Genomic DNA, 11,813 nt, shown 5'->3' with positions numbered 1-11,813 from the left:
TTTCAGAGTAGCAGCCATGTTAGTCTGTATCCGCAAAAAGAACAGGAGTACTTGTGGCACCTTAGAGACTAACAAATTTATTAGAGCATAAGCCTTCGTGGACTACAGCCCACTTCTGTTATGCATCCGAAGAAGTGGGCTGTAGTCCACGAAAGCTTATGCTCTAATAAATTTGTTAGTCTCTAAGGTGCCACAAGTACTCCTGTTCTTTTTGCGGATACAGACTAACATGGCTGCTACTCTGAAATCTAAATGACTTGCAACTTCTAATGTGTGAGCAGGCGTGGCCCCTGGGGGAGGGGGCTGATAGGGCCCCTGGGCTGAGCAAATAAGGTAAGGGTGGGGTCCCCTGGCACCAGAATGCGGGTAGCCAGTTCCATTCCAATCTTTGCTCAGTCCCACCTGATATCTGTGGAGTGAAATGGGCAGGTCTTGGTCCAGTTCCCAGGGCCATAGCACATCACAGGCAGAACTGGCACTGATTGGCTACCTTGTTGGGAGCCGCGGCCACGAGGTCAGGGGCCAGCGGAGCCATGGAGGCTGAGCTCCCCTCTCTCCCAGGGAAGGTCTGTGGCACACTGTCTGGCACGTGTGGGGATGCTGATCCTGCTGCTGGCCAGACTGTACCGTCTGTGCAGACAGTGGGAGTCAGTCTTCAGGGCAGTCAGCCTGGCGCCTATGTTGCAGTGACGTTCCCAATAACTTCCTCCTTCCCAGCCCAGGAAAGATTTTTTCCTCTTAGCTTCCCTGCCCCCCTCCTATTGGCTCCACCTCCTGGGTGCTGGGCCAACTCAATCACCTGCTTTCACTCTCGCCAAAGTAAACACAGCGTCCATGTTGCCTTGATGGGAGCAGGCAAGAGAGGCAGCCTCTTGACCTGTGGCAGGGAGCCTCGTGCTCTCGGGATTGGGAAAGGGGCAAGCCCTGGCAGGGGCTGGAAGAAGGTGGTTGAGATGATGGGCTCAAGGGCTTGGCCACCACCTACTCCAAGAGCAGCTGGTCAGCAATGGCCCAGTGTCATTCCATGGCTGCTCAGGGCTTGTGTGAGGGGGGCTGTTGAGTCTCAGTCCAGTCGTTGGTGGGACAAGCGTCCTCATTGCCAAATCGCCAGCGCACCAGACAGGGTCAGGCCTTGTACTGGTACGAGAGCCAGCAGGAAAAGCCAGCGTGCTGCAGAGAGGTGTGGGTGACAGCAGGGGTGCTGTCCAGTCACAGCCAATACTGACTCCAATGCTCCAGCCTGTGAAGGGGTGCAGTGCTGCAGGCAGCACTGTAGGTGTCTCAGTAGGGGGCGCTCTCCCCTCCGGCTCTGCACTGAAGCCCATGTTCCTGCCTGGTACTGTGTTGCTTGAGGGGTCCTTTTTGGGAAGAACCCTAAACTCAAGGCCCTGCCTGTTTGCAGCCCATGAAACTCCCCAGCCCCCTTCCTCACAGGTTCTGGTGCTTAGCCCCAGACTCCCTGGTAGGTCACGTTCTACTGACAAACCTTCCCTGCAGTTTCTATGGATGAAGCTACTTCCCCCTCGCAAACTGCTGCTGCAGGCAGCATCCACCAGCGGAGCCAGTGGGGGCTGGGCTGAGCCAGTCCCAGCCGGTGGCATGGCTCTTAAATCTGCACCTGCTGTGCAGTCAGTGGAAGGGCGTGCCTCAGTTTTGGGGTTAAGAAGCGCTTCATTCCTGTGGGTGCTAGGCAGGCACCGGGACTGCTCGGCCAAGAGCAGCAGAAAAGAGGAGATGGCAGTGTAAACCCCAGAGACAGTTGGATCCTTGAGGTAACAGGCTGGAGAGCGTGTGGTGTGGGACCCAGATGCACAACGCCGTGGGGTGAGGAATGAGGGTGACAGGGGAGCCCTGACCCTGCAGGGCTGGAGCACGGGGGATAAGGGGGCCTGGGAGCCCAGCTCTGGGAACACAGATTGTGCTCTCATGATGGTAACTTGGCTGTTCTGGTGTGGGGTGATCCTGGAGACAGAGGCACCAGCTCTCCACAGGGCGGGCCTCTCCCCTCTGGGTCTGCACCTTCCCCCACTGAGCCAGGACCATGAGCTGAGCAAAGCTCTGAAGCCTCCTGCCCCAATGTCTGTAGAAAGGCTAATATGCTGGGCTGGCCTGCACCACATGAGGAAGTGAAAGGGCCCCTGGGAAGGAGGCACGAGCAGAACCAGCTACATGGAGCTGCTCTTCTAGTCCTTGTCCCAGGGTGTCCCCTGTCTCTCAGGGCAAACTGCTGCACCACAGGGATGCCCACCACTGCCCCCTGCTCTGGGGTAGGGAGCCTCTGTCTGTCACTCACAGGGCTGGCCTGCCCTGCCCCGCCCCAGGAAGCTCTAAGACAGGGGTTCTCAAACTGGGGGTCGGAACCCCTCAGGGGGTTGTGAGGTTATTACACGGGGGGTCGTGAGCTGTCAGCCTCCACCCCAACCCCCCCCCCCCCTTTGCCTCCAGCATTTATAATCTTGTTAAATATATTTGAAAGTGTTTTTAATTTATATGGGGGCGGGTCACACTCAGAGGTTTGCTATGTGAAAGGGGTCACCAGTACAAAACTTTGAGAACTGCTGCTCTAAGAAGCAGCACCTCAGTCGGTTCGTGCCAGGAGGGAGATCCTGCAGGGGGAAGTCCACAGCATTGCCTGGAGAAGGATCTGAGTCCAGCCTTAGGCACCCTGGCCTCGGGAACCAAGGAAATGGTGGCAAACGTGGAAGGGATCTGAGTGGCTGGGATGTCCCCTCATGGCCAGGGAGTGCTGGTGTGTGGGATGCCTTAGTTCTCGTCTCCGGGATGAGGGGCTGCGGAGGGAGAGAACCAGGGGCAGACACTTGCTGAAGAGTCAAGGCTGGGTTCAGTCAGGTAGATGTCCAGACTGGGGAAAGGGTCGGATAAGGGGGGAGACAGTTCTCAGGCCCCTCACCCGTCTAACCCACCGAGGGCCAGAACCACTTTGTTCTGCTGCAGGCCAGGGGTGAGGGGCCCTGGCAGAGCTGTGTGAGGGGAGCCCAGGGCTGGGATAGCGGGGGAGGGGTGCAGGTCAGGGGCCAGGGGCAGTGGCCTGTGGAGGGTGCCCCAGCACCCCCGCACTCTCAGCCTGTTGAAACAGACGAGCACTAGGACCCGGGGGGAGCCCCGCTCCCCAGCCCGGGAAGCGGCGAGCGAGGACCGCTAGCTGCCGCTGAGAGTTGCCAGCGAGAGGCGGCGGGAGAAGGAACCAGCCACCCCTGCGGCCACGGGAGACGTGTAAGCACCCGCCGCCACTGTGCCCCGGGGCTGGCGCGGCCCGGCCCGGCTCCCCCGCCGGGCGGAGTCCCAGGCACCGGGGAAGGGGAGGGGGACGCTACAAGTTGCAAACGCAGAGCGGAGTTCCCCGCCCGCCTGCCCGGGGGTGCCGCTGCTTCCCGCCTCGCTGCGGGGACATGTCGCGGGTCTGCGCACGTGTCGGAAGTTGCTCCGTGTAACCCTGAGCGCGGCCACTGTGCTCCCGGCCCCACGTGTGGCGGGCGGTCTCCCTCCCTGGGCTGGTGCTGCTCCGGGCTTGGCGGCTCTCCGGGGTTCTCTGCCCGGCCTCCTGCCCCGTCGGTCACCGCAGCCCCCTTCGCTCTGCTCCCCCGATTCCTGCGTAGCCCCCTCCGGCTCATTCACAGTCACCGCCCTGCCCCCCACGCGTGGCTTAGCTACACGTAGGGTGACCAGATGTCCCGATTTTATAGGGACAGTCCCGAGTTTTGGGTCTTTTTCTTATATAGGCTCCTATTACCCCCCCACCCCACCCCCATCCCGATTTTTCACGTTTGCTGTCTGGTCAGTCTGTCTACACACCGGCTATATTCTATTATAACTCTGGGTTTAGAACATATAGTTAGAACTGTGCAGCCCCCTCGCCACCGTGCCAAGAGCCTGATGTCAGACAGAGGAACAATACTATGGTAAGCACCTTTATAGGGCTGTAACTGCATCCATACTAGGGCATTGCACTGGTTTAGCAGTACAAAATCTGTTTGTGGGCCAGCCTTCAGACTGCATCATCCCTGCTGCCCCGCCACCTTACGCGGCTCTGCCCTCGCCTGCATCTCGAGTCTCATTCCTTATGTCCTGGCCCCTTTTCCTCTCTCTCCCACCTTTGTGCATGATCCCAGCTATGCATGGACTGACCTCCCCGTGCCAGCTTCCCCTTCAGACCCTAAGTAATGGTTCACTTGTCCTTTGATGTCCCACACGTGCTCAGATTCAGCTTATATGTCAACACTCTTGTAAATGCTCTGGTTGGGTGCCCCTGCACCATTGGACTTTCTCTATCACTCTGAGCTCCTGGGTAGGGTCGGGCATGAGCAGCAAATCCTGAGCCTGTTAGCTAGGCTCAGCTCTGAATGGCTGAGTCTGGCCCTCTGCACGGTGCCAGTGTGTGTGACAGGGACAGGAAGAAGGAGCAGGTACTGCCTGTGCGCACCATGCTCTGGGGTCTCAAGGTCACAGCTTTAGTCTGCAATCCTGTTAAAGGGCCACACAGCTTGCTGGCAGTTCATGCAGCAGTTGTCCCTGCAGTGCGGTGTCTGGTTCCATTACAGTCCCCTCTCCCTCCTGTCCTACTGCCCATCCAGAGCTGCCTCCAGGCCAGGAGGGAGCAGCATGTCCACAGTCTGTGACGGGTTGTATTCAGGGATGGGGCGGTGCCAGGAGGTAGGCGTTCTTCTGGGGAAAGAGAGGCAGCAAAGCAAGGTCAAGGTGTCAGGCAGTCTGAGAAGCTGGAGCAGGGAGCTAACTGGGAGGGAGAAAGGGTGAGCTGGGCACTTGTCCAGCAGTGAAGAGTTTACCTTCAGGAGTACAAGAATGTGTTTTGTCAGTGTGGTTAGCACACGGGCTGGGAACCAGGACTCCTGGGTTCTGTCTCAGACTTGCTGTGTGACTGGGGGTAAGTCACTACCTATGTCTGTGCCTCGGTTTCCCCCTCTGCAAAACGAGATTCCTGGGGCCCTCCAGCAGGGTGGATTGTGAGGCTGAATTAATTGTTTGCAAAGCTTGCTGAGACCCTCATCCAGAAGGTACTGTAGGAAGCAATGGATGATTGTTGCCACAGCCCCTTTGTAGTGTGGACTCGGTTGTGCTGCACAGATATTCAGGAGATCTGATCCCTGCCATAACAAGTAGGCGTAACAAACAGGGGAGGGGAGGTAGTGATCAAAGCAAGTGGGTCTGTAGCCTAGCGCTGGGATGGCTGCAAACCTCGCCCATGTGACTGACAGGAATAAAATGCAGGGCCAGGATTGACTGTAGTGCTAATATTAATGCCGGGTCACCAGCCCTCTGCACTGCGGAGTAATTCATCTTCCAGGGCAGCTGTCAGCATGGGTTGTTGGAGGGACCCTGCGCTGCTTCCCAGCCACGTTGGATCGTGAGGATGGGGCTCTCACTGTGGAATAAACCAGGTTCTAGGGGCATTGTTCGGTAACAAACAGCAAGTAACCCCCTTCTGCTGACTCAGTTCCAATGCAAGCCCATCCAACCCCTGCCAGTGGGAACAGTCCTTGTCCTTCTACACAGTCCAATCCAAACCCTGCCAAGGGGCCACTCTGGGACCAGAACAGCGAGCTGGCTTCCCCAGTGAGGATGCCAACTTCTGTTCTGGGCACAGGAGTATGCCTTGAGCCCCATTTGAAGCTGCCTCTCCTAAGGAACCGGATGGGCCTGATGCTCAACACTCAGCCACTTGCATCCTTGTGTGATGCTTTAAAGTTAAACTCCTCCTGGTTTCCCAGGGACAAAGCCCAGAGGGGCAGTCTGTTGCTCAGTGGGTTGCTGTGTCAGCTGCTCAAATGATGCTGCCCTGGGGACAGCCTCTGAGTTACAATCAGCTGAGAACGGAAAGAGTGAGTCAGCCCCATGCATCTGAAGTGAGGTTCTTACCCACGAAAGCTTATGCTCAAATAAATCTGTTAGTCTTTAAGGTGCCACCAGACTCCTTGTTGTTTTTGTAGATACAGACTAACACGGCTACCCCCTGATGCTTAGCCACATGCAGTGAGTTCCCAGGATGGCTGCTGGAGCCCCAGTCCTTTTCCTGGGGCTGTCTATCTCCGATGGTACCGCAGGCTGGTTCTGTGAGTGCAGTGGAGAGAGGCAATGGGCAGAGAGTCACTTTTCAGACTAGAATTACGTTAGGAGACTCACCCGAGGTGACACAGCCTGGGAATAGAACCCAGGAGTCCTGCCTGACTGCAAGTCATGTGCTCTAACCACTACAGCTTAAGACAACACTTCCTTCTAGACCTGGCAATAGAACCCAAGTGTCCTGACTCCCAGTCCTGGGCTTTCACTACAGGCCCAGCTTTTCTGTTGGGGAGCAACCGTTAAGAAAGCTCCCTGCCACCTCCCTGGTGCAATGCAGGCCCCATGCAGCTGGACCTCAAAACTTACAGCAGTGCCCTGCATCTTGAAACTGCCTCCTGCCAAGGGAGATAGAGCCCAATCTGCTACTTCTAAACCTCACCAGCTACACCCACCACCCCCGAATTCCCCACTTGCTCCAGTCCCAGTACTGCCCCCTTTTCCCGATACTCCGCTGTGCGAGTGAGTAGAACAGCAAAGCAAGTGGCCAAGACCTCCGGAGCTCTTCACTTGCTGTGTGTAGTTTTGTGTTGCGGAGATCTTGTCCAGTTCACTTTGCTGCTCCACTCGCGCATGGTGTGAAGCAGAGGCCAAAAGGGGCAGCTTCCTTCCCTGATGCTGCTCACCGTCTCCCGCCATTTCCTGATCCCAGGGGTGATTGGCACTGTGCTCACTCACCCTCCTGTTTAACTTTCTTGTCCTCTTACCTACATACGTCAAGCCACAGAGGAATTTAAGTCTATAAACCACCTAATCCATTTCCCGTGTGCCTCATGTGCTACCCTGATCCCTGTCAGGGAACAGTGCAGGACAACTCCTGCGCTCTACATGGCATGGGGTCACAAGATTTCCCTCCCTAGCTTTCTCAAAGGGGAGATCTGAGTGTCTCCTGTCTGAGACACTCAGGAGACCCCCAGGAGACCAACAGACCTTTTCTTCCTCTAGTTTTGGTGCCACTGTAAGTGTTCAGATATTAGGCCATAAATGCCTCCTCTTTGCTCAGCAATGACTGGGATGAGTCAGGTTAGTGCTGCCATCCAGGATCCTCACGGAAGGGAGCTTGATTTCCCCGGCCACTTCACTTTTAACACTTTGTCACCCAGCAGGTGCTTTAGCCCAGAAGTGGCTGCTCCCGAGAGAGCCCAGCGGGGCTCAGAGAGGCCATGTGGCAGTTCATGAGAAGTATCTACCCACTCACCAGGAGGAGCTGGGCTGTGCCTGGTCCTGCTGCTGTCAGCTGGCTTGTTTGCTGCCATGGTGAATTTGGTGGCAGTGAAACATGCAGGAATTCCTGGTCTGGAGCTGCAGACCTCTGTGGACAGGGATACACACCATACCCCCACTCCTCCGGACAATGTGCCCTGGCTCTACTCTGGAGGACCTCTGCCACCATGGAGGTCCCAGGCAGGGGATGGGCCAAGTGAAAGGGATGGTGCAGCCCAGTGGTACTAGCTGGGGCATTTCTCTCTGACCGGGCAGAGCTGTCACCATTTGCTAGGTGGTTGAAGTGAGGGAGGCTGCTGTGAGACTGGGCCTTCCTGAGTCATGAGCACATCTCATGATCTGCAGAGTTTCATGAGGTGAAATTAATAGGCATCAGGTTTAAAACAAACAAAAGGAAGTATTTCTTCACACAATGCACAGCCTGTGGGACTCATTGCCAAGGGGTGTTGTGAAGGCCAAAACTCTAACTGGGTTCAAAAGAATTGGATAAGCTCATAGAGGATAGGTCCATCAATGGCTATTAGCCAGGATGGTCAGGGATGTAACCCCATTCTGTGGGTGTCTCTAGCCTCTAAATGATGGGACTGGATAACAGGGGATGGAGCACTTGAAATTGCCCTGTTCTGTTCATTCCCTCTGAAGCATCTGGCACCGGCCACTGTCACAGACAGGAAGGATACTGGACTAGATGGACCATTGGTCTGACCCAGAATGGACGTTTTTATGTTCTTAAAGTCAGCAAGCCAGGGGCTGGCAATCAGGGAGCGAATGAGTGAAACGCTGCTAGGGAGAGAGAATCCTGCCCCCTCCCTGCAGGCCTCTTGCTGGCCCCTCGGCAGAGTCCAGAAAGCCACCGGTGATAAGAGCTGGGATTGAGATAAGGCTGTTCCCAACCCAGGATGGAAGGAGCTGCTAGCAGGGCCTTAAGACTCTGTGTCTCGTCGCTGCTGCAGACTTTGCTGTTAACTGTGCCCAGCACACAACACTCCAGGACTTTACTCTCTCCCGCAGCAAGCCCTATGGGATCACGCCACCAGGGCCCAGTACTCCCCGTACTGATGGGATTGGGAGCCAACTTCCTTTGTCCCGTGTAGGAGGCCATGCACTCTCCTGGGGCATGGAGGGAGAGGGTTGTTCCCTCTGACAGACCCTTCTGTTCAGGGCTTGGCAGGCTTTCATAACCACCTGCAGAGCCAAGCTGCAGTGTCTTCAGACCAGCTTCGCGGCCATGTCTAACTTTGTGAGTAGACCCATTAAAGTCAATGTGCTTAAAGTTAGGCATGGCCTTAAGCCCCTCTCTGTATCCAGGCCTGTGGTCTGTTGTATTGATTTTAAGGGCAAAAAGAGATAAAGGTGTTGATTAGCCTTTGCACTGTTTGAACTTTAACTCACAAATAAAAAACAAAGTTCCTTAAACAAGTGCAAGAAAAAAGCTTTCAGCCTGATCTGCTTCTTCTGTCTTGGGGGCTGGGAAAAATAAAATAAAACAAAACAAAATAAGCTGTTTGGGTCTTTTAAAGTCTCTCTTTAAAAAATGCCAAAAGGAAAAAAAGCAGGTGGCATAGTTTATCTCTCATTATTTTGTCCACCAATTAGGTCTCATATTCGCCCACTAATTTTAGTTTGTTGATTTCAGGAGTCCTGTCTTTTTGTTGTTTATTTAATTTAATTTTAACAGTCCTTAAATCATATTAGCTGGCTTTTTTCTGTTTAGACTAATTTAGTTTGTGTGTCTGGTTTTCTTGCATTCGTTCATAGCACTTAGTATTAAAAACAACTTGGCCTATTTTCCGTAGTTAATTCCCAAGCAAGCAAACAGAGTTATCCATCATTGTAACATTTTATAAACTTTTACATGCTTTTTTCATTTAAGCTTACAAATAAAGTAAATTTTTAAGCCCAATAATTATAACAGTTCCTATCTCTTCCCATTCAGCTGGTGCAGGCAAGTCCCTTTTCCAGTGCTTGACTGGACTTCAGTCTGGCTGAGAGCCAGCTAGCTAAGTCCGGTGTAGAGATTGTTGGTGGGTTGCGGATAGCAACAAAAAGATAAGGTGAGGATGTTTGCCTGGCATGTGTTACTAGTGCACCCAACCCAGGCGCTGGGTAGATTGCCAGTTACTGTTTAATCAGCTTTCAGCATTAGTATGGGAGACCTTTTCTCGTTTGTATCTGGCTAGGAGGAGATAGGATACATTCTTTTCTTGTCCATGGGGACTTTGCTACTTTGATTCATGCCTTTGCCACCTCAGGATTGGATTGCTGCATCACACTGCATCTTAAATCCTGGCAGAAGCTTGTGCTGCCTACTCAGTGGTGTATCTTACTAGGAGCACATGCCAACAGTGCTCCAGAGGCATGCTGTGGATGGCTAGATGGAGTTTAAGACCAGGAAAGCCCCAGATGGCCCAGGACCTGCCTATTTGAGAGACTGCCTCTTCCCCAGGGCCGGCTCCAGGCACCAGCTTCCCAAGCAGGTGCTTGGGGCGGCCACTCTGGAGAGGGGCGGCACGTCCAGCTATTCGGTGGCAATTCAGCGGACGGTCCCTCACTCCTGTTCGGAGCGAAGGACCTTCCGCCGAATTGCCGCCGCAGATTGCGATCGCGGCTTTTTTTTTTTATCAGATATGGCGCTTGGGGCGGCAAAATCCCTGGAGCCGGCCCTGCTCTTCCCCATGCCATATTGCTGCAGTTGAGGTAGTGGCACTGCTCGGTATGAAACAGAAGGGGCAGAGGGCAGGGTATTCTCTGTACGGGCCTCTGGGCTTTGGAGCTCTCTTCCCCAAGTCCAAAATAGTCCAGGTCTGCTGACCTCAGGCTACGCTGCAAGGGTCTTCTTTGGAGGAGGGGGAAATTGCTCAGGGTGCTATATGGGGAGGGCTAGGTGCTTTCCCTCGTTTCTCCTTTGCTGTAAGATTTGATCAATTACTTTTGGATGTTGCAGATTAATTTCTCCCTGTTTGTGATATGTTGTCATGGCACTGTACATATTGGCCTCTGTGCAGTGTTCTTGCCTGGGAGCATGCTAACATGACTGAGATGATGGTAAAAATGTCAGGAGCTGCTAAGGCTGCGGAGCACTCCAGCCATTTGGGGAATGTTTAATAACAGCTCAGCAACTGCTTAGATCTAAAGAGAAAACATTTTCTGAAGCATCACGCATAAGATCTGCCTTTCCAAAACATGGATTAAGCATCAGCTTCCTCTGTTTAGACAGAAGATAAATACTGGAGAAAGATACTCAGGAGATCTGTTGACTTTTTGGAGCTCTTGTTTCAGGCTGTGTGCAGACTCAGGCAGGCGACTAGGGCTGCATTGAAAGATTTTGTGCATGACCGTAGCAGCTAGAGACTTTATCTCTTTAAAATGAAGAGTAAGAGGCTGGAGCTTGAGTCTGTGGGGAGGGATAGCTCCATAGCGGCAGCGTCTACAGGTAGTGTGGGTATAGGGTGACCAGATGTCCCGATTTTATAGGGACAGTCTCGATTTTTGGGTCTTTTTCTTAGATAGGCTCCTATTACCCCCCACCCCCGTCCCGATGTTTCACATTTGCTGTCTGGTCACCCTATGTGGGTCCAGCTTTCTCTGTTGCTAGGGCAGGTAGAGCTTTGTGTTTTAGCAGTGAAGGGGAGAAGGTGTGGGAACACTGCTTACTACTGCAGGCCTTTTTGAATCCACTGTGTGTGTGATGCTGGAGAGGGCCAGGTATCCTGGCAGGGAAGCAGGTTAGCCAGACCCAGCACCTGCAGGGCTGATAGCTGGGATGTCGGAGTCAGTAGCTCCAAATCCCAGCCCATCCCCAAACACAGGTGGCTCAGTAACATGATTGGATGGGAAGCCCAGAACTCAGGCATGCTGTCAGTGTTACAGTCTGGCATTCCTGGTGGCAAAGCTTGGTCTGGGGTGAGCTAAGGTCATGCTAGCTCTGAACCCAGACATTGGTTTGTTCTAGTGCTGCCAAGGAACAAGCATCTGATTGCAGCCTGGAGGGGGTAGAGGGTGGGGGTGTCTCCCAGCCCCTTTCTCATCCTCTGGCTGTTAGGGTTGGCATTCAGCTGCTGGGACAAGCAGGTGATGAAAACACAGTGGTTATGGGCACATTCTTAGAAATCTGTAAGAAGCCCCCATTTCTGGGGAGCTCATAAGCAGGGAGACAGTACTGTCATGCCAGCTACAGCGACACCACCTGCACATGGGTGCATGAGGGTGGAGAGTGCACTGCGGCAGGTGCCATAAAATAGGGTTGTATGTGCCGTCCTGTGGGTCAATGGGAGTGGGCATGGAGTTCTGGGCTGGGGAGAGCTGCCATGGCTGGCAGGAATGGAGGTGAAGGGAGCTGTCCTGCAGTCTCGGAGTTAAGGGGCCTCTGTGACAGCTCCCTCCCCATGCGGAGGACTTGATCCTTCCCAGCCGTCCATCTCTCCCTCATTGTATTTGATGAGCCTGGCTGGCCTCCAGCAGCCACTCTCAGCAAAGAGCTCTGCTCCTTCTCA

General features: G+C 54.1%; 1 protein-coding gene across 4 annotated transcripts in view; it reads left to right on the top strand.

Annotated features, from left to right (window-relative positions):
• The first annotated feature begins 1,754 nt into the window (after positions 1 to 1,754).
• The window catches only part of SLC29A1 (solute carrier family 29 member 1 (Augustine blood group)), a 56,998-nt gene continuing 46,939 nt past the window's right edge, over positions 1,755 to 11,813 (top strand). For 3 of the 4 annotated variants that reach the window (XM_034764842.1, XM_034764843.1, XM_034764844.1), the window contains exon 1: positions 3,122 to 3,234. The gene's annotated coding sequence lies outside the window, so the exon portion shown is untranslated. Of the gene's footprint in view, positions 1,773 to 3,121; positions 3,235 to 11,813 lie in introns of those variants that run through there. The other variant, XM_034764845.1, reaches the window with a different exon arrangement.

This window comes from Trachemys scripta, chromosome 3 (assembly GCF_013100865.1).
Source record: "Trachemys scripta elegans isolate TJP31775 chromosome 3, CAS_Tse_1.0, whole genome shotgun sequence".
Classification (NCBI taxonomy): Eukaryota; Metazoa; Chordata; order Testudines; family Emydidae; genus Trachemys; species Trachemys scripta.
This window is presented reverse-complemented; position numbering and strand designations above follow the sequence as displayed.